This window comes from Hippocampus bargibanti, linkage group LG20, assembly GCF_051943395.1.
Source record: "Hippocampus bargibanti isolate YZ-2025 linkage group LG20, ASM5194339v1, whole genome shotgun sequence".
Lineage (NCBI taxonomy): Eukaryota > Metazoa > Chordata > Actinopteri > Syngnathiformes > Syngnathidae > Hippocampus > Hippocampus bargibanti.
Genome location: NC_142753.1, coordinates 6,007,092 through 6,033,199, shown reverse-complemented (window position 1 = coordinate 6,033,199; position 26,108 = coordinate 6,007,092). Strand labels below are relative to the sequence as shown.

The 26,108-nt window shown below is 42.9% G+C and overlaps 3 protein-coding genes across 9 annotated transcripts in view; 1 reads left to right on the top strand and 2 right to left on the bottom strand.

Moving 5' to 3' along the window:
- Nucleotides 1-26,108, bottom strand: part of LOC148882831 (tissue alpha-L-fucosidase-like) — a 74,749-nt gene that overhangs the window by 5,550 nt on the left and 43,091 nt on the right. Inside the window, exon 9 of one of the 3 annotated variants that reach the window (XR_016118593.1) lies at nucleotides 12,040-12,115. The exons of the other annotated variants lie outside the window; for them this stretch is intronic. The gene's annotated coding sequence lies outside the window, so the exon portion shown is untranslated. The remainder of the gene's footprint in view (nucleotides 1-12,039; nucleotides 12,116-26,108) is intronic. 3 annotated transcript variants of the gene reach the window in all.
- Nucleotides 1-26,108, bottom strand: part of gja4 (gap junction protein alpha 4) — a 69,683-nt gene that overhangs the window by 3,124 nt on the left and 40,451 nt on the right. The window contains exon 1 of one of the 2 annotated variants that reach the window (XM_089023087.1): nucleotides 162-912. The exons of the other annotated variant lie outside the window; for it this stretch is intronic. The gene's annotated coding sequence lies outside the window, so the exon portion shown is untranslated. Of the gene's footprint in view, nucleotides 1-161; nucleotides 913-26,108 lie in introns of those variants that run through there. 2 annotated transcript variants of the gene reach the window in all.
- The window catches only part of dlgap3 (DLG associated protein 3), a 56,167-nt gene continuing 33,712 nt past the window's right edge, over nucleotides 3,654-26,108 (top strand). For 3 of the 4 annotated variants that reach the window (XM_089023078.1, XM_089023077.1, XM_089023076.1), the window contains exon 1: nucleotides 3,655-4,010. The gene's annotated coding sequence lies outside the window, so the exon portion shown is untranslated. Of the gene's footprint in view, nucleotides 4,011-26,108 lie in introns of all 4 variants that reach the window. The other variant, XM_089023080.1, reaches the window with a different exon arrangement.

The following is a 26,108-nucleotide window of genomic DNA, read 5'->3' as shown; positions in this document are numbered from 1 at the left end:
TCTATGTGACTTGATACCAAACACATTGAAGCCAGTTAAATCCAAACTAATATTTAAAGTATTATTTCCCCCCATAAAAACAAGAATAACAACAACAAAAAAAGCAAAAACAAATACAAAGTTTATCCCAATCCAAATATGTTCCCAACAACAAGTTTTACCTTGCTCACTCGTGGAACGTCTCAGTCTTCCCAGCAAGCTCCCGTCAACGCTCCTCTGAATATTTTCTCCCTTCTTTGAAAAGATTCCGTGTCATCGGAAAAATAAAGTGAGGAGAACTTTCCCATGCTTCCGAGTTCACTATTTGGCCCTCCCTCAGGAACTGTGTCCAGGAAATGGGACGGAGCCACTCTCAAGTATGAGTATATGCCCCCTCATTTGCGCTCCAAATTTGGCAGCACTTTACTACAATATTTTATTTATTTTCTTATTTTTGGATGATGTTGTTTACGTCATGCTCACTCAATAGACCGTTTTTTTTTCTTTCCCGAGGCAAGGGGTAAGGGGGGTGGGTTCATGGGTACATAAAAAGAAGTATATAGTACATATATATATTCTACAATATCAAATAAAATGCTTGAAAGGACTTCCCTCGGGGTAGATTGGACGCATGTTTTTCTTTAATAATTTCAATTTTTAATGAACAGTACAGGGGAGGAATCTTGCTTTAAAAAAATACAATAATTATAATGCGTCAAATTCATTATCTCCATTTGAAACTCAGAAATGCTTGATCCATCACACAATTCTTCACTTGTTTGACTTCATTCAGCAACAAATTCCTAATCAAGATTATGTGAACACTGGTGCAGTTTTCCATTACACCACAAGAAGGCGATACTCACCTAAACACAACACTGTTTTATGCGGGATGACTTATTTTGTTTGTTTTGTAACAATGGAGTTGTTATTAACTTGTTAGAGTTCAATGATCCCTCCACACACACACACAAACAACAAATACACAAACATAAATAAATAAATAAATAAATAAATAAATAAATAGTGGACCGTAACGACTTTGTTTTGATGTTGAGCTTAGGCAGAAGCCTTTTTTTCGGATTATTTTTCAAAAGCTAGCACCTAATGAATATGTAAACTCAATACAGCAATAAAAAACATTTCCGCAGGCCAAGATATTCCCATATCAGCGCACATTTCTGTTTTGAGCAAGTGCAACAGCGGAACGTTTTGTGATAAAATGCAAAAATATCGGGTGCATACAAACAGACGTTTCAACACGAGCGTGCAAAGTTGTAAATATATTCCCGCGTGACCGTGACACCTAAAAATGGCTGACTCTGCCATCAGCTGGCCACGGTACTCAGTGAAATTAAAGTGTTTAGCCACGGGTCATCTCCTCAAGGTTCAACGCAATCAACGCTGAACCACCGTGTCCCAAAATGGAGATTGGAAAGGCGGTAAAGGGAAGGTGCGCTGTCAAAATCTAATTGAAAGTAAATCATCTTGACAGATCACTGTCTTATTCCATTCTTGGCCTCATTCCATCGGCGGCAAAGAAAGCGTTGAGTTGGCGTAATACAAGGGGTTGTATCCAAGTGGGGGATGCATTTCGCTTTTTTCGTGTTTGCAGTCCTCCTCCCTGTGCGCCGGTGCAGTTTTGCAATTAAACTAATTGTCCTGCTCAGCCCAGCAAGTCCCTCACCGACGGGTCCACAAAACCGGCCTTTATTCATATTGCTACAAACACAATCGCGGCGTAGATATACACACACAAATATATACAAATACACAAGCATATATATATATATATATATATATATATATATATATATATATGCTAACTTGACCTGGTGTGGAACCAATCAGAACTTTTGTGGGATTATCTGCAAAAAGCAAAAAAAAAAACTAACTAAATAAAAATCGACTACTCAATGAAGAATAATAATAATAATACATTTAATTTATACTGACAAAAGTTTTTTTGTTTTATTTTTCATCGCTACAGCTTTTTTATGGAGGCAATTGCCGATAATCCAGTTTAGAAGACGATGCCAACCCAATAAAAGTTAACGTGATCTCCCATTGGCCTTCAACTTTGATTTCGTATCCACATGCGAGGAGGCGAACGCGGTTAGAGCATGCCACAAATTTCCCCGAGTCATCCACCAGTCAATAATGCCGAGAAGTCAACGGGATCGCTTACATCACACCATTATATACAATTGAATGTAATATAACGAAGCTATAATGGGACACATATACTGTCCCATTATGCACCATTGCTTAGGTCACTGGCCGTGGTGCTGAAACCAACCATTTCGGATTTCATTGTTTCCTATAAGACCTGCATAAAAGATCAGGATTGCCGATCAACTACGACTGAACACATTTTGCTGACAATTACATCATCTCTCACATGCTCACACACGCAAACAGATGACCTGAGGTCTCACTGGGCGCATCTTGAATTGGATTCATAGACGCAATGTCGGAAATGGCCTGGCCTCGCCCAGGTTTTGATCTAATTTTCTAGATTTGGTTAAAAGGCTGACGACGCAGCTGAGTGGTTCTCAAAAGTTTGGCGACGCCCTCTGAGCCTGTCGAGTGTCTGAAGTGGAAGGAGAGGAAATGTAGGTCATGATTATGTTGATGCTTGAGTTCAGAAAACAAGCGCTATGTAGTTGTTTTAGTTTTTTTTCTTGGGAACACTTTACTGTTTCAGTGATGTCATCAGGCAAGGAGCACGTGTAACACGTTGAAAAACATTTATCAAATGGCCATATTGGCCTATTGTTAGAACAGCCGCTCTCTCACTCACTCCATCTCGATGACCCATTTAGAGTCGTGTCTAAGTTAAGTGCTCGGTGTGGTGACTTGGAAAGCTGGAGGAAGAAAAAAAACCAGTGTGACATCGTTTTGGATATTAATGTAGCGAACGGAGACACAATCATGTCCAGTTGAATTATTCAAAGTTACAGGAGATACCGACAGATGTCATCGCATGGGAATGGATTCAGGGAAAAATTTGGAGATGCTGGTGAATATAGCAATGCGAGACATCGTATAAGTCCCTGTGTGAAGGACACATGATGTTTATATGTTCCGTGTTAATATTCACATGGGGTTGAATCGGTCTCATTACACATAGACACTAAGTGGTGCTGCCTGCAACTTGAAAAGGGGAAAAATGCGTAAATGTACATATTTTACGACACTTTGCGCTTGGTTACAACGAGCATTGCATACTGAAAAGGCTCTGGGAGTTGTTTGTTTCATTTTATTTGTCATATTTTTCCCTTTGAATTTATTTATCTATTTATGTATCCATTTATTTACCAATTGTTTTCCTTTTTTCATTATTTATTTATTTATTTATTCATCAATTTGTGTATTTATTTTGTTTATTTATCTATTGATTAATCCATGTATTCATTCATGTATTCGTCCATTTTTTATCTATTTTTTTATTCATATATTTTTCCATGTATTTATCCATTTATCCATTTTTTATCCATTTATCCATATTTGTGTATTTATTTATTTGTGTGTTAGTATATTTGTGTATTAGTATATTTGTGTATTAGTATATTTGAGTATTAGTGTATCAGTGTATCTGTGTATCTATTTATTTATTTAATCGCTGCTCGCTCAGATAAAATGCTGTTTTTGTTCTCTGGCCATGTCGTCTCAGTATATAACCCCCGAGGATGCACTTACATTTAGAATGCGGTCGTTATATGTGAAAAATAAATACATATGCAATGTTGAAGTTGGTAGATAAAGAGTCGGCTTTCCAATCGGATGCTTCAGACAAGTCTTTGGGGAGCTTGGCATGTGTTAGAGGGGGAGAGCGAAGGAGGAGGGGTGTGTATGGTTGACAGAGAGAGAAAGAGAGAGAGAGAAGAAGAAGAAGAGCGCGGGGATGTAGCAGCGCTGCCTTTCACTGCCGCGTCTCAATCCTTGCCTTGCGCAGCGTTCGGGGGGGGGGGGGGGACCTGCACGAAGAGGCGGACGTTGGTGACACCCCACTGAGCATTCCAAGCCAGGTAAGAGGAAGCTGAGGTGAAAGTTACTCATTTGCAGACAGATTTTTTTACGATCAGCGGCAGAGATGGTCGGATGAGATTTGGTGCATATGGGCTGTTTGGCGTACCCTGAGTGGCGGCGGCGGCGCGTTGATTGCGTTTCTTGCAGCTGTGCCAACTTGAAAACAAGGGGGGGGGGGGAATAGGAGTTGGAGCTGACCTGAAAACACACACATTCCATCCGTGCGTATCTGTTCGCTGACCGTGAAAGCGTGCGCTTGCTTCAATGCGGCTTGCGTTTAAAGTCATGGAGGCAGGTGGGGAGGGGGCGGGGGTGGGGGGCACAGGAGGCGGCGGTCGGAGCTATGGCAATTATTTACACTGCACTGCGCGATGGGAAGGGTTGAAAATCAATCACATTAACATTCTCGGTATGTATGGCGTATCCTCCAGGGGCGTCGCTCATAGCGGATGTTGTGCTGGGGGGGGGGGGGGGGGGGGGGGGGGGGGGGGGGTGCGGATGAATGTGTACACTTATTAAGAAGCTGTCCCGGCGCAACCTTTAGGGCAGGTTTGGGGAACGGCGAGCAATTTACTTGCAGTTGGTATCGTGCGATTTGTCTCATGGAGCTTTTCCACTTTTTTAGTTGGCGGGACTTTCAGAAGGCGTTGAAGAAAAAGAGGCGCTTTTGTCATGTCAGGTGTGTTGGGAGCGTTACAGGATTGCTATCATGAGGAATATTTGGGGGAAATAAAAAATCCCCTCTTTTATCGATCAAGCGGCACATCCTCAAAGTGGTCCTGCCATATTACGTTTGCTTTGTTCAGTGCGCGAGAAGAGGCAAGAGTTGTGTCAGCACAATTGCTTCACCGTGAAATTAAAAAAAACTGCTGCGCATAATAACCCGAGCATCTGACACTTCCTGGTTGAGAAGAGCGTTCCCAACTCCATTGATCTGGTTGTTTGTTTGTTTATTCATGTATTCATTTATTTATGTATGTATTTTTTGTCTATTTATCTATATATCTATATACCTATGTATCTATTCATCGATTTGTCAATTTATCTATTTATTGATTTATCTATGTACCAATGTATCGATTTATCGATTTATCTGTCTATTTCTTTATCTAATTATTTATTTATCTATTTATTCATTTATTAAACATCTTTTTTAACGGGCACAAACATAGCTCATCAATGTTCATTGGAGCGAGCAAATTGCTAAACAATCCCAAAAATTAGCATTTTTTTGTTACATTTTTTTATCCGTTATTGTTTTAGTGCCATAAACAAACTCAATGACAACGTCAGAAAATGTGGGTGAGTTTATGGGGGCGGAGTCATATCGGACTTTAATGATTGACGCGTGGTTGAGCGTGTGACAAAAACTGTGCATCTTGAGAACCCCAACAATTCCAGTACAGATGATTTTGTCACAATCCCCCAACCCCCACTTGTTTTTCTAGCTCGCATGCCCAGTTTGCCCCAAGAGGTGGTTTCCATTGGAGACCACCTCAATCATGTGCAATTTTCTTCCTTGGAATGCGTCAGATGGGAGTGCAGTGTGACCAAAACAGCAAAGCTCATGGGGGGGGGGGGGGGGGGGGGTGTTGTGGTTGGTGTGAGTCATGTCATGTGACGTCACCCACGTGGTCGGATGTTTCTAAAGATGGACGATGTTCAAAAATGAGACCACGACGCTTTCAGATGCAGCGAAACCGGTTAGGTTGTTTGAAACGCCGCCAGTAGAAAACATTCCGGATGATTCGCGGCAAAACTTTGTTTACCGTTACGCAAAACTTCTATAGGGGGGAAATGGAGTATTCACTAATACTTCACATATAATGCACACCGGCGTATAAGGCACAGGATCATCTTTGGAAGACAATGAAGGCTTTTGTGTGCGCCTTATATACCGGAAAATACGTTACTTTGCACAAGCCAATTTGCTTGGTCACTCAAATGGGATCTCTACACGAAAATTGGATTTGTCAGGTTCGTACGCCAGTGATCGCCACCGACCCACCCGACCTGGTTTCAGACACCAATAGGTGTGCAATTGACACGGAATACAAATGTCAACAACGTAAGAGGCGGCGGGAAACCACAAACGCAATCTAGCCGTGCTAGCTAGCGGATCGGAGAAAAAAAATGGTGGTAGGAATGCTTTTTACAGACAAAAGAGTATCAAGAATGAATCATTCCTATTGAGAGAGTATGGCCGACACTCTCTCAATAGCACATTAGGACAAAGCAATAGCATCTAATTTCCTAATTAACACTAAACAGCACTCACCGGAAGAGAGAACAGGTTTAGGCCGCTCATGAATTAAAAAACGGCAAACTCCAATCCACCCCGATTGCTTTTTTTTTGGGGTCAAGATCTTGGAAGTGTTCCAAACGTCTCGCTTTTTTTTTTTTCACCAAACAGTTTGATCTTCATCCACCGGAAAATGCCAACAAACCAGCGGGGACTAACGTGAGTGGGGGTGGAAGTTTGGCTCATCTGAAACGATGTTGAAGTGGGCAAAAGAAAAAAAAAAAGAAAAAGGAAATTGCAAAAATGGGGCTTCTGTCCGCACTTTTGTCAAGGTGCTCCTTGGCAAGGCATCGACAACCCTCAACAGTAAACATCATTTCACCATCATGCCATTACTTCACCCTGCACGCCTGATTCTCAGTTTGCAAATTGCATTCCGCCCTTCAGGGATTAAAATGATGACAATAGCTTGAATTATGACGTGTCATATAAATCTTGTTAATTCTTTTCATAAATACAAATTAAGACAGGTGATTTTTTTCCCTTGGATAAACAGAGCACCACTGTGGCGTCAGTGATCCTTACACACAATGTCCTTTTTTTAAAGTTCCCTATTTTTACGTGTCAATATTGGTTTTTGACATTATGTTTGGATATTAAGGGAGGAAAAAAAGAAAATGAGTTCAACAAATCACAAATATTATTCACTTCATTAGCCATTTAGCATCTTGAATCAACAGCAAACAACTGTTATCGTTCGCAATTTGAAAAATTACATTTTTTCCATAAATGCTTCCCCTCCAAGAAAAAAAAAAACAAAACAAAAAACCAATACCTGAAAGCGCCAAGGCGCTATTCTATAAGCCGCCTCCTTTCATGTTTTGGGATGGGTTTTCACATCATTTCAAAGACTCTCAAATGAAAGACTTGCAGATGTTGCATCACTGATATTAAATCATCAATTGCGTGTGAAAAGATGAGGAAAAAAGGTTATCATCGAGCTCAAGCAAAGATATGAATAAAGGCCTGTAATATGGTTGATAAAACACATCGGCAGAGTCATGATATATTGTTGTAATTGTTGCTGCTCTAATTATTATTATTAGTAGTAGTAGTAGTAGTAGTAGTAGTAGTAAAAGCTTGGTCAAAACAAACATGGGAATCAAACCTCTGAAGATGGAGGACACTGATTCGCTGTGGCGACCCCTTGAAGGGAAAAGCCGAAAGGAAAAGAAGTAGTCGTAGCAGTGGTAGTAATAACAATAATAATACTAATAATACTAACAATACTACTACTATTACTACTACTATTACTACTACTACTACTAATAATAATAAAAATTTCATTTATAAGCACCTTTCAAAACTCTCAAGGTGACTTTACAGTCACAGGATAAGTTTCTGTGGGTGAGCAGCGAGTGTAGTAGTAGTAGTAGTAGTAGTAGTAGTAGTAGTAGTAGTAGTAGTAGTAGCAGTGTTATTGTTTATTGTTGCTGCTATAATTATTATTATTATTATTATTATTATTATTATTATTAGTAGTAGTAGTAGTAGTAGTAGTAGTAGTAGTAGTAGTAATGGTAGTGGTAGTAGAAGAGGCAGTAGTAGTAGTATTAGTGTTATTATTGTTTTTATTGTTGCTGCTGTAGTTATTATTATTACTAGTATCATCATCATCATCACCACCACCATTATGATTATTATGATTATTATGATCATTATTAATAGTATTAGTACTAGTAGTATTAGTAGTATTATTATGCCTATTATTATTATTATTATTATATCCACAGCCAACTTAGTAAAGGCTATGATGTTATTGTACTTTGGTTGTCAGAGCAAAAAAAATGAAATAGTGCAGGACAAATGCGAAACAGCTGCTATGCGAGAGAACCTTTTCACACTGAGTGAGTGCAGTACGTTGAAAAACGAAGCGGGCATCTTTTAAAGAGTCTGCACGACACTCTCTTGTCTTCCTGCCCGACATTGACTTGTTTCATGTTTTCATTTGTGCAACTGGCACCGTATTGTTAGGCCTCATTTCGTTCACGGCTGGTTTCGCATGATATCATTCAAGCCGGTGTTCCCGGTTAACCGTTGGCAAATCCATTGCGTTTCTATCGGCCTTGCTCGTTTCAATCCACGGGACAAAGACCAGTCACCCGGCATGGCGATAACCTCGTTGGTAGTACATCGTGGCGCTCAAAATGTTCCGATTGAGGGGAAAAAAGCGTTTTCTTCCGCTTTTTCCCCAATACAAAGCGCACGTCGATGCTTTTGTGAAGGGGAACTGAAACGGAGCTTTCAAGCGAGCACTAAGGTTAAAGAGGCGAGGGTAATTGCTGTAACCTATCTGGGTTGTGTAAAAAAATAAAAAATAAAAAAAAAATAAAGTTTGCCTGTGTTCCCGGCGCACTCTTCTCTGATGCACTTGGGCATGAAATTGTTCCCCTTTCCATCCTTGCCAGCCCTGAGCCTCCAAGTCAATTGGCCATCAGATGAGATGGCCTTTCTGCATGCATGCACCCTTTTTTTTCCAACGCCGTGCCTGTTTGTTGGCTCGGCTCCTCTCGTGACTGTTTATTTGATGTTGGCGTCGGGGCCAATGTAATCCAATGACCCCCGGTCAAGCAAAAAAAAAAAAAAAAACCTGAACAAATTCAGGTATGGCGCTCAACGTCATGGAATAATCAGTTCCCAGGTCCCCATAAAACATAATTTTCAACGAAATAAGCCTTTAAACTACACACAATATACTTTATTCTATGTATAATAAATGTGCTATGGTATCGTAATTAAAGGAATGAACTGTACTATATAATAAAGTTGTTTTATTTATCTTTGTGATGGTGGTTGATGGCTTGATGGAATGTATTGCTGTTTGCAAGTGTCAAGTGTCATCTTAGAAGTTGTGATATTGCAACAGCAACAGATGCAGGCAGACACACTACAAACTTCATTAATAGCTGCTTCCCTTGCTTGTATGTTCTCTTCAAATTGTACAGATGGCTTGTGCAGGTTATTTGTGGAGCTTGATTGATGGGATATTTTAACCTTGGAGTCTACACTCTGCCTTTGAACTATCAATAAAGTTCAAACGAGTCCAAATGTCACTGTGTTTTCTATACATCACCATTTCACTTTTGTTTTTTTTTTGTTTCAAGCTCTATCATCTCCCTTTCGTATGTGTGTGTGTGTGTGTGTGTTTGTGTGTGTGCACGTGTGTGCGTGTGTGTTCCTGTAACCCAGCCCCCTGCTTACTGCTGCATGTGTCCCCTCCTTCCTCTACCACAGATCTTGACCAATTGCGGCTTTAACCGAAGACTGGGGCGGGGAATAGAGGGAAAAAAAGTCGGCTGCCATTTCAGGAGCTCCAAGAACCGGCTCGTTCGCGAATGACACATCACTCAGTGTGGCGCTCCGTGCGTTTCCCGAAAAATAGTTTGTATGCCAAGATTATATTCTCGCGAATTTAACGTTGGTAAAGCGAAAAGTTTGTTAGCTAAAACGTTCGTAAGCCGAGGTATCACTGTATTTCCATCCCATTAGATGCAATGTCATATGAGAAGGATGGAAATGGCAGCTCCCGCACTCCAAAGTGTCATTCATTTAAAAAAATGACGATTTATTGGATATAAAATACTCTCAAGTCATTAGCGGTTAAGTAAAAGGCAGGGAGAGAACTAAGATTGAATTAGTTAGTTTTTTCCTTCTTCTTTGCGGACAGATAAAACTTCTCCCATGCGATACGATATCAAGGTGCATGTGAGCCATTAAAGAGCAAAGGTGGTGGTATCTGAGATGAAGCAATGAGCAATGGATGAGTCATGATGAAAAGCTGTCATTTGATGGGTGGAGGGTGGGGGGTGGAGCGTTGGGGGTGATTTGAAATGCTAGGCTTCACACACTACTATGGAAGCCCGTCAGTGTCTGTCAGCGTGAAGCGCTATTTGTCACGTTTGCAAGGTGGTGATGGCGGGTGCGGATCCCAAAAAGCAGGTAGGAGGGAGCAAGAGGTTGTGTTTGATAAATTGTATTAAAATAAAGGTCAGCAGAAACAAAATGTAAAACATCAAAATCATCTGAACAGAAAAAAAGTATCAAAAGAAAACCAAGTGTAAAAGTCCGCCAATGTTAAACAAACACATGCACAGCATACACTGCATGCAATTGCAGACAAAGCATGCAACAAACAACAATGACATTCAACAATTACCCGACACCGGATGCTCGTGCCGGCAGTCCTTTTAAGTGTCACTAATTGTAACGACTAGCACCTGCGAGGCAACAGGCAGGGCTGACAGCGCTACCCGGTGGTCGCCAATCCGAACGTGGCAGTCCGCCAAGGCTTGGGACGACCAGCACCTGTGCAGGTGCAGGCGGGGCCGACAGCGCCACCAGTTGGTCGCCAACCAGATCATGACACTATTCTCTTGCCATGAAGTCATGAAGGTACCACACAGGCCAACCGAAGCTCTCATCAACAGAGTCGGTAGGCAGAGGGGGGCGGGAGTGGGGGGCACACTTTCAGTGGGACATGCCAGCGCTGAGGTTTAAATAAATAATAGCTTCGCCCGAGTGCTTGTTGGGCCTTCTGAATAATGCATGACGGTCCCGGAGCTATTGTTGCTAGGCGTCGCTGATGCAGAAGCTAGGAAAAGCTTTGCAATATTGATACCCAAAGAGACGGGAGGACGGCAGTTTGATTGTTTCTTTCTTTTTTTTTTTTTTTTTTTTTAATTTCCAAGTTGCAACATATTAAGTTTTGAAAAGTGGCAATTTGTTTGGATGCACTCAAGATACTGACACCCTCGTACAGATTGAGAAGAAACACCCCCTTATTTCCTTGTCCATGCTTGGGTGTATTGTCCCAAGATGTGCGAACACTGCTCATGCTAACTTTAAGTTGGCCGGTTGAGTTTTAATGTGGTGCATCTGGAATGGGGGTGGGGGGTGTTGGGCAGAGGCAGCGGTTGATGTGTTTAAGATAAAGCCAATAGGAAAATGGCTGAGTGAGCTGAGGATCGTAGGTGTCTTAAGTTCAAGAGTCAGTGATGATGGAGAACGATGGGGGGTGCGGGGGGGGTCAGCGCAGGAGCAGTTGGGATGGAGGTGAAGAAAACAAAGTAGGCGCATAGGGATGGGGTGAAGGGGAGGTGACTTGAAGGACGAGATGATTGAAGTGAGCAAGGTACAGTGCAATGATAGTGTAGTGGAAGGGGCAGGGACAGTGGTGAAAGGGGAGGGGGGGTCGGGGGCTACAAATGTGTCACACTCATGGGGGATATTACATTTGACTCCCAAAACAGATGCATCGTCATCCACAAATCGTAATAAAAGACAGACACAAATTTTGAAAATTGTTTTTTTTTTAATGCGGGGGGGGGGGGGGGGGGGCCGATAAAGTGATGTTTAGACTTCTGGCACTTCTAGTTTTCTTCCCTTCCACGAGGGGGCAGCATTTGCCGTTTGTCCACGTTAGCGCTTTGTCACAGCTTCAGCTGTTGTTAAAGCACTATAGAAATAACGATGCATGTATTGCAATGTATTTTGTACAACCACCCCATTTCAAGCTCAAATAACTCCATACCCATATAATTTAGGAATTAACTCTTTTTTCTCATGAAAGAAGGGAGTCAAAGTTGAACTGAATGTTTATGTAGTCCTAACACTCAATATTTTGTGGGTCCTTCAATTCGAGTGAAAATGACAAAAACCCTGGCACTGGAGTGGACACATTTTTGCACATCGTCTGCTAGTGAATGAGTTAAATAGTCACTGAGTACCTCCCATTCCGCTCGGGTGTTCCCTGGTTGGAACTCACTGGACTGGATGAAAATACTCCGAGCCTCTGCACCCAAACTGAAGCAAACGACAAATAAGGAAACAACTTTAGTATTCCACATGTACCGCCTACGAGACGCCGTATGTGTCACATGTACCGCTTGCCCACCCAACACATTAACGGTGGGCCGTGCTGCCTTTGTCTCCACCTTGACCTTCTACTTAGCTCTTCCCTTTTTTTTGTACTCATTCCATATTCAGCGCAGCCATCCAGGTCAGTTCTAATTATCGGGGTCCAATTGGAATTGACTTTTCAATTTTTGACACCGCAGTGGTGGAAAATCACAAACGTGCCAGGCCTCTCGTCTCTGGCAGCGTGAACTTAATATGCTTGAGACATTCACCTCACTGCGCCAAAGCTTTCGCGCGGCGCAGCGTGACCGCGAGCACGGAGTTAGGTGGCGAAAGACGCTAGGTGGTGGTTGGGGGGGTATTATTTTTAAGTCTCTGTAAGGTCAGTCAGAGTGCATGTTCACGAGGATGTGTTTATTGGGTGTGTGCGCAACCACCTCGGGAGTCGCCCAGGTCCCCACGAGTCACATTGTTGCTCGGGTCCGCAGTGCGGGGAAAGAGTAGAGCGGAGACACTTCTTTTGAAGTTGGGCATGGTATGGAATGCTACAAACGGATCGAGCAACGTCTCCTTCTGCTTTCTACAGCGACGCCGTCGAGCTGTGGCAGCCACGGTTTAACATTCACGCGACGCACACCACATAAAACCCCCCCTCCAGATTTTTAATAGTGTCCTTCATTTAAATGAGGCTCCCCGCTACCCCCCTGTATTTGCAAAATATGGTAAATAAAATGACTCATTGGCCACTCACAATGGACTTGGCTCTAATTAATGAAAGTGGCCTTAATAAGTGACTGATGCAGAAATACCAGGAGGTCATTTCGGGGGTAATATTTTAGTCTTGTTAAATGTCAGTGTCACTGAACAAGTGATGGCTCATTGGTTTCCTCAGACATTTTCAAAATCAACGTTCGGATTGAAAAAACACGAAGTCACGACGCTGGAAAGAAGTCATTTGCCAATCGACCACTTGGTTTGAGGAACAGTTTACGAACTGCGAGGATCAGTTTAGCTTATTCGCGGCCATGGAGGAGATATCGAAGTGACTGGATGCAGACAATACGCCGCCAGTTGACCAATCAATTTACATTCATGGACGTTGACATGTGCCAGGCTGCGGTGAGACATGATGGGTCGTCTTCTGTCAGGGGGATCGTTGTCAAGTGACAAGCAAGGCGGATTATGGATGATGATCTTTAAAGCAGCAGCTGCAGCTCAAACTAACATAGATTGTGACTGTATTTTGCCATTTTTTTGACCGCTTTAAATTCACCAGACTCAAACTCAAAATTTAACACGGTCAGAGGATGACGTGGGGAAGTTTGTTCATGGATAGACTGATTGGGCGGTATTATCAAACCGGCGGAAGGCAAGTGTGTAGTTTGTAGCCTGTATTTATTTTTATTGACGCTTAGAGGAAATGACTGCGTCGTGATACACTAACGGCGTGTAACAGTGCAAGTGTCCCTAACCAAGTGTCCGTAGAGTGTCATCTGTATGTAATGAACGGGTTTAATTGTGAGGCTGGTTACACCCCCTTCCACCCCGCACCTCAATTCCCCTCCCTACTGTTGGCTTGGTATCAGACCCCAGCTGAACATTTTTGCCGATCAATGGCATCGAAACACACGCTAGTACGCATTGCACACGTGCTCTCACACACACACTTGGGCTTGCTTACAGTTGAAACAGCAGGTGGCACCGATAACAAGCACTTAATCCGCAGCCATTTGGATGACTGAATGCAACACCCAAAAATGTGTTTCTCCTTTCCGGAATGCTGCTGCCAACCGGGGTGGCAGGTTGGAGGGTATTTTGAAAACTCACTTCAATGGCAGTCAAAAACTCAAAATATTTCCCTAGATTGACCAAAAGTCCAAACGTGTCATTTACCCAACATCAAAGACAAACTCTCGAAGCCACTTTCTGTTAAATATCGACCATTTTTTTCACAACAGCATTCACCAAGGCCGAAACATTTGGCACCCTCCAAATAGTGTATGTGGACAACTCACCAAAAGCAGATGGTTATTCCCGATGCACGGGAACAAATTTAATGAGCACATCCTTTTTTGTTTAACCATAAACAAAATGTGCGATCGACTCAAAAGGCAGGCAGAATATTTCACACTCGTAAACAAACAAGCCCATCAGGTAATTCCTTGAACCGTAAAAGTTCTATGAAGACTGGTTGCAAATGTAGCTTCCCAGAGGACTAAAAATTAGAGTGAAACAAAGTCTTGACGAAAAAAGAAATAGTTTCGGTCCGTATTTTTATTTAACTTGCTTGCACTGAGATGGAAAAACAAAATCGGTGGTGAGGTGGTTTAAATTGCGATCCCGTATGCTTATTAGCGGTGTGAAGTGATTCACTCCGACTGATCAGATTGACCTCAAAAGCGCCGAAGGATGTTTGGGACGCTCCGTTCTGGAATCTAACCAGAGAATCGTTTCTTCATTCTTAGAGCTGATAAGATCAAACATTCCCCCTTAAAACAAGGCGCTAGCTTAAGAAAACATCTTCTCCGAACCTGAAGCCATTGTTTTGATTATCGAGCAACCTTCTGAAACTGGCCATTTCCGGATTCATTTTGAAGTCATTTTTATTGGTGTTTTTCATTTAACTAAAAATATCAGCCTGCCTGATTTGGGTATTTTAGATGCTATAAAACGTTTTTCTGATGTCAGTGGGAAACAAAAACAAAAAATGGTGCCGGTTGTCCTTTAAATGTAGTATGTACAAACCTCATAGCACAGTAAAAACACTACAACCCAATTTATTAACTGTCTTTCAAATGTGAAAAATATCCCTGATCAGTTAATAAATTTGTCTCAAGGAATATGCAAGATATGGCATTTACAAACTATTTCGCAGATACTTGGAGGAGGAAATGGAAATAGATTAAAATAACATATGCACTGTGATTTATCAAGATTGCGTCTGTTTTTAAGTTTCCATCGAAGGGGCAAAGAAATCAACATTTATTGAAAAATGGAATCACTTTCAACACCACAATGACAATCGACTACTGTAGCAAAATTTACAGTCCGAAACCGTGCAGATGTCGTGAATGATCATGTTCCACCTCGGAAGTCGCCGAAAGCTCAATCGATCAATATCCCAGCTCATCATTCAGACAAAAACAAAACAAAGCTGAGTAGACTAGAGAGTCTGGAAATTTCAAAGAACACATTTTGGTGACGTACTCCGGAAATAAAACAACCCTCGACCGCGTCACCCTCCCTTCTGTTCAAGCAGCTGTTCTCCGAGCAGCTAGCTTCAACGGCAGCTTTCCTCTTCCACTTCCCGGGGCTACGAAAAGTGATGAAAGCCAGTGAAAGCTTCCTCTCGAGTTGCTCTTTGTAGGGCTTCCAGCGCCTCCTTTTCTCGTCGCTTCACCCGTTTCGCTAAAGACGACAAACGTATGCGTTTTGCTCGCATTGCCACGCTCGGGACAGCTGCCGCTTTCGTAAGCGTTTGATGCCCGAACACATGTGCTTTGTATTCCGTTCGGGCACTGCTTAAAGTACTTGTTGCCAATCCGGCGCGGGGGCACTTTGAAAGCATTTTCAGGGTTTGCTAATGAGAGTGGCGTACGGTTGTGCACGCGCCCCCCGCATGGCTGTTGTTGGCGAGGTATTCTTCCTCCATCCAATCGCTCGTTTGTTGTTTTCGCCTTTGCTGCTTTTCATCTGTGGCTTGTAATTAATTAGCGTGAAGTGGGAAAATATAGGGAGGAAGCGGCGTGGCATACGTGAGGGGAAATGGAGGGGAAATGGCAAGCAATGATGCTTTTGTCGGCGAACCAGCGGGGAAGGTTCCACTCGTCACCATGGCAACCCTTTATGGAGGACTCGTCACCAATGCAATTAGAGCGCTTTTGATGCAGGCAGTCAACGGGGCTTGGATGGTCATAAATAATGGCAACAAGGACCCTACACCATCATCATTATCGCTAGAGGCTGAATACGAGATGATGCGTTTTCGGAAATGTCGACGTGGAAAATCGGAAGCTGCTTCGGCGGCCATTTTCTTATGTCTGTGTGGTATGCCACGTTGAAGCTGAAATGCAAGTGCAAACTGTCTGGAATTTTTACGTCGTAACAATGAGGCACTCTTAAATTAAATGCCATTACCCAAAAGAGAGAAGCGACAGACTAGCTTGATTTATTTCAAAGTCCTGCTTATTTGATTTTCCGTCAAATTTTCCACCGATGCTAACGGTCAAAGAATGAATGGTGGTGTGAAAATGTGCACCCAGATGACACCCCCCACCCCCTTTCTATTCTCTTCCTCGCCGTGTCACGCGGTGACTCAACTGTGCTGGCATCCAGGCGGAAAAACGTTAAGACAGGAAGCGCAGACCAGGATTATTTTTCATTGCGCATCGAGGGCACGTCGATGACTTGAGTCGCGCTCACATCGCCATTGAATGTTTATAATGTATCACATTTGCAATCCACTGCCCAGATCCCGCAATCCCCCATCCAAACCCCTCCATGGGGAATTGATTCCTGCTGCCTTTTCACATATCTATCTTCATACTCGTTTGTCCTCTTAATGTCGACATCTCTTTACCTCTCACGCCAATGTATTTATAATTCGTAGTCATCTCATCCTTCACTTCTATTTGTCCCCCCTTTGTTGCCCCTTGGCTCTCTTGTCATGCCTGCTTCACCCGAACCCCTCATATCTCAGGGTCTAAACACCGCCAACTACTTTCCCATTGCGAACTCCGCTCAGCGTCGTGGCCTCGCCTTGGTCTTTTCTTTTTTTTTTTCACTGCCCTTGTGTTTACAACCCGCCATCTGTTTAATCACCCAATCGTTTCTTTCCTTTGCCTCTTTTTCCTAATTCCACCCCCCACTCCTCTTCATCCCACTCTGTTTGCACCGCTTCTGCCAAGTGTTATCACTTCCTCCACTTCTCCGTCTGTCGCTGTGTACCGGGCCCCGTTTTTAGCCGGCAGCCCGGTTGACAGATAGATTAGATCTCCAAAGACGCCACAGCTCATATTTTCAATTCGCAACAGACACCTTTTTTCAAGGCTTTTGCGGCAGTTGATTTTTTTTAAATTCCTTATAGGTCTCGAGCGCTTATGCGCAGTGTGTCAAAAAAGTTCAAACGGGAGCTACCTATGGGAGACGGGCAACCTGTGACGTTAACGACATCACATTTGCATGATCAAGTGGTTTATGATTGTTAAAGGGCAACAGCGTGATAACTAGTTACCAGGAAGTCGTATCTAGTTGACCAAAATAGCAGTAGTACAATAGCATTAGCCCTAGGAATAAGTTAGCCATGACTGCTATCACTCATTCGCAATGGACAAAGCTGAGTATAACACGTTTGCCAACTAGGTGACCCCACATTGCAATCTCCAGGTGCGCCATAATAAAGGGTAGGAAAGAGTTGGCGGTGGGAGAAACCAACATGGGCTTTGCTGATAGGTAAATGTAAAATAAAATAAGCGAAATCAGAAGCTTAGTTATCGTCAGGGAAGTTAATGAACGTGTCTGGCCGACCTCCTTGTGTGGTATGTCGAGATATCGCACACAAGTACATTTTGAGAGTACATTTTGAACAACATCAGGGGCATTCGCTTCCACCCGTCTAGATTTGGTCGGCTCAGACTGGCAAAGCTTTCAGACGTGCCCTTTTGAGGTGAATTATGGAGTGTTTCCACAGTGAAAGCCTGTCACACTTGGCCCACATTTCAGTTTGAGTTTTAAAAAAAATAGAGCTGTGAACGGTGCTAAATAGGCTGCCGTCACATTTTGTTTTTTCAATTAAGCCTTTCTATGATTAGCATCGCAGTTCATCACGTTTAGCCAGAAAACGATTTCTCAATTTGCACCCTTTCAACATTTCGGCACTCTTGTGAGTCATTCTGGAACTGCCTCTACCTATCTCGAAAAAAATAAACAAATACATCATTAACCTTCACTACTTTTATTAACACTGGGTAAAAGTGATCCATTCACTTATTTATTTATTTATTTATTTATTTATTTATTTTCCGGGGTTTGTGTTTGATTACTGCACTTGATTATGGATCGTGCGCTGCATGCTAAATAGCCACATGCATAATTGAATGCATCAAATTTCTAATGTCATCCATTTGACATCCTGTTTTCTTTCATTTTCTTTACTTGTGTCTACTGCTTCAAAAAAGCATCAGCAGTATCCTGCCACCCACCCTTTGTGGTGTCTTTGTCTCTATCGGTATTCCATATTGCTGACATTTAAGCCAATGACTGGCGTCTCACTGTGATAAATGTCCAGATGAAGCAACGGCCATCCTCAAAAAAAAAAAAAAAAAAAAAAAGAAAAAAAAGTTGGTGAGATAGATGGTCAGGCAATGTGACGACACCAACAATGGGAGGACAGAGGGGATGGGAAATATAGGAGGGCTGTCTTTTTGCAGCTGAGATACGATGGTATACACACACATGCACACACACTGTTCAGAGTGTGACACACGTGGCCCGAGCAAGCAGGTGCTTCGGTCACAAAGTGAAAGAGAGTATGAAAAATTGATGTGGCCTACTTAGAGCAGCTGAGCAGAGTCCGTAGCGAGAAAACGGCCGCTACGTGCGGAACGAGATGTGATTTTGAAATCAAGCAAACCGTATCATTTTTCCCTCTTTGGTGCGTGACATCGCTATCGTGTGCACGCGTGTGTTGGCCCAACCCGATTTGCCACAAATGAGTTGGAGTTGAAGTGCTTTTCTGCCCCGCTGCGTCGGCCCCCCTCGCGGCCACTCGATGGCACCGCCACGTAGCTCTCATTAGCCCATCTCACCCATTTTTTTTTAACAACGTTTAACCAAGTGCGGGGCTTTTAGCTCTCTTTCCTCACATTAAAGTGTGATAGGGGCGATTCAACTCAATGCGTCTTTTGCATTCGAAACCGCCAAGGAAGAAAAGTTTTTTCGCCTTATTGTTTTCCTTTTAGTTTTCCCAAATAGATATTGATGAATCTGCACGTTTTCTTCTTCAATTCATTTTTGGTGGGAACAAATTCTGAACTACAAAACGCACATAATACCACAGAGCTAGCAAGCTAATCCCCCTCCTAGTCTTTCCCTTCCTTCGGGATGGTGTCCTTTCCCTGACTGCCCATTTAAGGATTTAAAAAAAGAAGAGCTTCTTCAAGGCGTGGAAGAAATAATCCACTGTTTCTGTAATCCCGCGTAGATGGATGCACTCAAACTATCAGCACACATTTGCACACGTCATGCATATTCAAATCCACATATAGTCACTCACACACGCGTACTCAGACATGTACTGGAAACAAGCCGCAGGGTTTCATGGAAAGTGTTAAAATCATCTTGCCAGTTCCGTCACAGTGGCCCCGTTTCATTTATTTATATTTATAAAATGCTTTTGTATGTGTGTCCGTTTGTTTACAGTGAAATCACTGACACAATATCAAACGTGCACCAAATGTCAGAGAAGCGTACTTTAGGACCTAGCGTGAAATTTAAAACTCCAAACAAGCAGGCAATGTGGGAAAAAAAACACAATTCAATTGTCTTTTCTCATCTTTGCAATGTCTCCTTGTGCGATTCAAGTGTCAGGAATCGCACTGGAGGAAGTGAGAAAGGTGCGGCAGGATGCTCGTGGTGCAAGAACGCACGGTGCATTTTGTGAGTGTCATTTCACACTTTACAATCCGAAAATAGTTGTCGCGAGTCGAGTTCAACGAAAGAAACACAGCGGCTAGCAAAAATGACTCAAACGAGAGTCCAGAGAAAACGATTCAAGACAAACCCACGGTCAAGCTTGCGAGATCAGGTGAGCAGTGAGATTAAGAGAACCCAAACTTAGCCCGATGCAAAATAAAAACTGGACTTCGAATGTTCACTCATTCGTGTTTGAGATCATTGAATCTTTTTGTGTCAGATACACTTGGAATTAAAACTCATTGAGTCAAAGGTACCGTTTTTCTTCACAGTATCCTATACTCGGTTTCTAGTTTGTCGAGACAATTTTATGACCGTCCGCAAGACACCATGCAATCTTCCTGTCGTGATGGAATGCTACCCTTGGACTTCTCTCGAAGGTATCTGCTATTTCCCCCTCTCATTACCCTGCTATGATCCATTTCCTTGACAGTACGACACCTACCGAAGCCCGTCAAAAACCAAAGTGTTTCCTTCCAGAGAGGTGGCAATACCAAGGGCCCAGAATCGAGTCCACAAAACGTGTTGAGCATTCCGACCTAGTTTGCGTGTTTTTCTGTATGGGAGCATTTCTGTGCAGCCGCAAAAAAAAAGGGCAGGGAGGCTCCCTGAAGGAAAGACCTCATTCCGTAGCCTTGCCCACCGATATTACTGCTACAAATCAGGGCTCCCCACTGCTGAGAGAGGCCAATACTCAACATACAAACACACACGCGGGCAAATACACACTCGTAGACTCTGCCGGACAAGGGAATTATGACCAATCTGCCTGATACTGCTCCCCTGACACGACACGAGAGCCATTGGAAGGCTCTCTGAATTACTGAGCATGCGCATGATATGTAGATGAGTGTACCAGCTCAGGTGATACAAACTCAGTACGTTGTGGGGATGTATTAGTTTCGAAGCAATAGCTTCTTGATTCTTATCAAAAACCAAATCAAAGGACTCAAAAGCCAGATCTTGGTGAGTAGTATTTATCTGTCAGACCGGCGCGAGACCTCTGAAATTGTGGAAGTGGAAAAACCGACAGAGAGTGAAGGATAGCGAGAGATCGACCGAGTCCTACCACCAGTGGTGTTAATGTAACCGGACGATTGGTGAGGGTGCCAGACGAGGTTGCACTCACAGTTGTGTTCATCGCGCTGTGTCAGACATCCACCTGTGACTAGATTTTTCAATCGTGACATCTCTATATACCTGCTTGACTACAATACACAGAGACAAGGCAAGTACTCATTTAGGACTACATCACGGTTCTCTTGATTAATGTTTTGCAGGGAGGGAGTATGGCATTCCGGGACTTGAACTAAACGAATACTTTCAGAGTTTTTGCTCAGCCTCGATCGTCCCCCTTATCCCATCTTTATTTGTTCCCCGTGATGAATTCACATTTACATAGAGAGACCACCGTGTTGTCTGCCCACTTTCAAAAACTTTGAATTGTTATGCATGCCTCGCAATGTTTCCCTCTTTGCCACTTCCCGCAGTTTAATAAAGACAATTTTACCAACGGAATAATTCAGCGGTTGAAACGAAATCGTTGCCGGTTTGTTGACAGAAGCCTGTGATACCGTCCTAAGAACGTCTTCATTACTTTTTAATGAATATATTATTACTTCTCTATTCGGAGTGTGCTCGGCCTTTGACAAATTTAAAACAGCCCTGCAGAGTTGAAGGTATTAAAAAGAAGAGATCCGCCAATGCTGACCCGGAAGTCTCTCGGGGTCAAATCTGACCTTTGTCTGCCTCCAGCTCCAAGGAGGCTTTGATCCGCGACGACGGCGCCGGGCTTTGGTGGCAAGGCGCTCTTCTTAGAATTGATTTGGTTCAAGAGCCATTTGTTCTAATTAGCGAATGAATGGAGATGGTTCACTTGAATGGATGCACGGCTGAGTGGACGGAACAGCCGAATGAGTGTGTTCTCGTTTAGGAAGTGAGCCAAGTGGATGCGCGACTGACTAAATGGCGCTCAAGGTCATAACAATGGAAAATGGGAGCTGAACTCCCAAGAGTGTTGCGGGGAGATGTTGGAGCAGAATAATGACGACATACACCAGATATGTCCAAAGTCCAGCCTGGGGGTCAAATACGGCCTGTGGTCAATTTTCATCTGCCCCGCAGCCTACATAATTAAAATCACTAACATCTAACCCGCATGTAGAATGAATACATTGGGCAGTAGCACTGTTATCTGCTGGGAATGAGTGTTTCATCTAGATACTCAATTAGGAATGGCAAATTTGGACACCACTGACAAGTTTGGACACCACTGACATCCACCCTGGACTGGTCGCCAGTCTGTCGCAGGGTACAGAACAAGAAAAGACCATTCCTCCTCCCTGTTGCAGTACACAGTATCAAACTACTCAAACAGAACCATCACTAGCTTGAAGTCCTACAATGGAGTAGCGGTAAATAGTTTTATTTCCCCTCTAGCACTTCACCACGGACGCACGAGCACGCCGATGATGCACAGCCAGGTGAAATGCATATTGATTGAGGGATATACGCGAAGTTTTGCCGTACGGCCACCTGCGGTGGGCGAAACCGACCTGAGAGGCGGTGGAAGAGTGCGAGCTCCGAGTCCATGATGGCATTTGAATACAGTTGACAGAGAAGAAGGTGGACTTTATTAACACGACCTCTACTGAGATTTTCATTCCAGACAGCGATAAATATTAGCTGCTAGTTTCCAAAGCTCCAAATCTTTTTTTTTTCGTTTTCAACTGCCCTCACCCTGTCACTTTAATTGCCGCGCCGTGTCCTTATGCAAACGGACAATCTCCAAGCTAACCGTAGCCACTCGAAACCAATTTCAGGACACGCTTTTACTTCACTTGCGAGGTTTATCCAGAGAGAGAAACGACTGCACTCGCTTGATCTGCCGGAGGGACTGTGACGCATAAATGTGGAGGGGAAAAAAGGTATGCTAGGATTTTATGCGACAACATGGGAAATCTTAGTTTTCGTCAAGTCGATTCCGGCGTGGCAGGCACCTGTAAATGCCACGTCACAGACCCGTCTGATTCAAACAAAATGCGCGTTCGTCATATGTTGCAATGGCAGCTGGCTCATCCTCTCATGTCTCCTGCTTGAGTGTCCGGAAGGTTAACGGAGGATTGTTGTGCGGCCGATAGTTTTGCCCTTTACAACAAAGAATTGGTGCCAATTAAAGACGATGAGTATGGCAACGGATTGACCTAAGAGTGTGTCTGCGTCAAGGCCTTTTATTCTCACTGGGTGCCTCACACGTACACACGGCCTGGAAATGCCAGCTTTTCATCCGGAGAGAATAGATTTATTCAAATATTTGCACCTATTATCGCTTACTGCTCTTCACCGTTCGGCTTGAAAATTATTTATTTTACCCCAACATAGAGTTTGGTCATGTTAACTCATTTACGGCTAGAGAGTTGCAAAAATTTGTCCACTCCAGTGCCAGGGTTTTTGTCATTGTCACTCAAATTCCAGGACCCACAGAATATGTTTTAGGACTACAAAAACATTCAATGCAGCGTAAGAAACCTTAGGCTATCTTCTTTCATCAGAAAAAAGAGATAATTCCTAAATGATATAGGTCTAGAGTTATATGAGCTTGAAATGAGGGTGGATTTCCAAAATATAATGTAATACATACATATTTGTTTATATAGCGCTTTAACAACAGCTGGAGCAGGAACAAAGAGGTAACATGGAAAAAAGGAAATGCTGCCCCCTTTTGGAAGGGACAAAACATTGCCAGCGCTTTATCGGTACCCAAACAAGAAAAAAACAAAACCCGAACAAATTCGGCAATGCTGCTGTATGTCATTATATTAATTCCTGAATAAATTCGTGAATGGCAGTGAATGACTTAAATGATAAATTAATTAATAATACACAAAATAAATGAATAAATAAACAAACAAATACATATTTTAAATATACTAATAATTAAATATTAAAAACATAAATAATAATAACAATCATCATCATCAATGTAAATTTCTCCACTGTGAGACTAATAAAGGCATATCCAATCCAATCCAATCCAATCAATATCATCACCAACATCAAATACAAATATTTTGGGGACAATTATTCTAATTCGTTGTACAGAAAAAGATATTCAGAAGGCAACAAGGTCACTTCAAGCGGAAAGGGAGCTGACTGGATTACAGTTGCCATGGTGCGTTCAGGGGGCATGCGTATAAATACCAACAAAGCAATGCTGGTGAAGTGATCCTGATATCTGCTTTTTGAAATTGTGTCACGCTGCTACTTGGATGCAGACTCTGAAATAGGATTTACTCACTGCCTTGTTTTTTTTAAACACCCCGCCCCTCCAAGTTAACAGTGACAGAACACAGTGGCACAACAAAGAACGACTTTGAGACTTGGCGATTTAATTTGTATCATTGGGTGTAAACTTATCTTGTGGCTTCATGATGTAAAATTGTGCAAAAATAGAATTTGGGGCTTTGAAGATACAAAGGTGACTTTTATCTCGGGTAGCTCGCATTCTAAAGTAAGCAACACCAATGATCCTTCTTAACCTTTTCAGTATCCCGGGTGAGTTGGACTCCATACCGACCCGTCAATCACAGGACACGGATATCATTTTGAAACAGCGATGAGCGCCCGCTCACCTTCACACCAATGGATTGATTCAGCTTCACCACAAAAGATAAGAAAGATAAAGAAAAGCTGTTCACGGGTTGCATGAAATCACCTCCGATTCAAGTTGGCGACGGAAGCCGTGCTGTCGTGCAAACAATCATGGCGGCAAACTCTGCTGTCATAAGGTGAGCGAACACATTTGGGGAGCGGTGCATAGGAAATGGCGGTGTGCGCAACTTGCCCTGCCACAACTCCCGCTATATGAAATAATCATGCGGCACGAAGAGGAAGAGTTCTGAACTCATGACCTCGCGCTTCATAAAATGACGTGTTACTCGCATGCGCGATTCGAGGTGCTGACCGACGGAGCGGGGCGTGTTTGTTTTTCGATCATGTGAAGATGCGCGTGCGGCGACGTTCTCATGCAAAATGCATGTCACTAAGTGCAGCCGCCACCGGACAAGAAGGGATGGCGGCGAGGGGATGGCGTCCGAGCCAAAGCGACAGCAATGTTACGCAAGGTTGAATCCCGTGAGATGTTGACAGTACATTAAAAGGAAGAGGCTGCTCTGTCATTTTACAGATGCTCCCCTACTTACGAACATTCGAGTTACGAACAACGGTACATATGAACATTTTTGCCGTACCATATGTAGTATTGTCTCCAGTTGTACATGTACATACCTTGATAGGGCATATATTTTATTAAATGTATATTTTTCAGTACAAACCTATACAGGTTAATTTTATCATTGCTGGCCCTGACGGCCCACCACTGCTTGTTCGTAAGTTGGGGAGCATCTGTAGTCAACTCTTTCAAAGTTGCAAAACGGAATAGGCTGTTGAAATATTCATTTAAAAGAAAAATACTGTCTCTGTATGTTCATCAGTCAAACACTCTCCAGGTCATCCAAAAAGCCCCCCCACACCAGTCTTTTTTCTCCATTTCATCTCATCCTCCCCTTGTGTGATATTTCAAGCGTCTTTTGTCATTTTCCGCAAGCTGCTAGGTAACATTTTGCTAACCTTTTCTCCCGTCCGATTGATTCCTGTGACACTGACAAACAACCTTGCTTAATGGACAGAATCCTGTTTGTCAATGAATTCCTTTTTTCCTTTTCACTGCAAGCAAGAAGTCTTAATTCAGCGAGATGGATTCCATTGGATCAGACGGGCGCTCCATAACAACGGGAGCTTCACAGACCAAATTCTCCGCTAATCCCTGTATTGCTTGAGGGCTACAAGCGGAAGCGAGGTGGCATCGCGCCGTCATGCCACTTCTGGGGAGGAGAGAAAATGACTGTCGCATTTCATTTTTCTTTTTTTGTTTTAATAATCAAACCTTTGTGTCGTCTACAAGTGTGCACACACATGTACATAAGTACACAAGAAAGCATGCAAATTAAAACGGGTGCATATTTAATGCATGTAATTAGAGAGTGAATAATTACTGATGAGATTTATTTGCATTATTATGGCAGCGTGTGTGTAAAACATTTTACACCGTCACTGCTGAATGCTTGGGAAAGACTATAACCCACACACACACACACACATAAACACACGCGCACTCGTTTTTTCCTGTTGTGGGGACTTGATGTGTGAAGCATTTGGCCCCCAGACACACACACAAACACACACACAC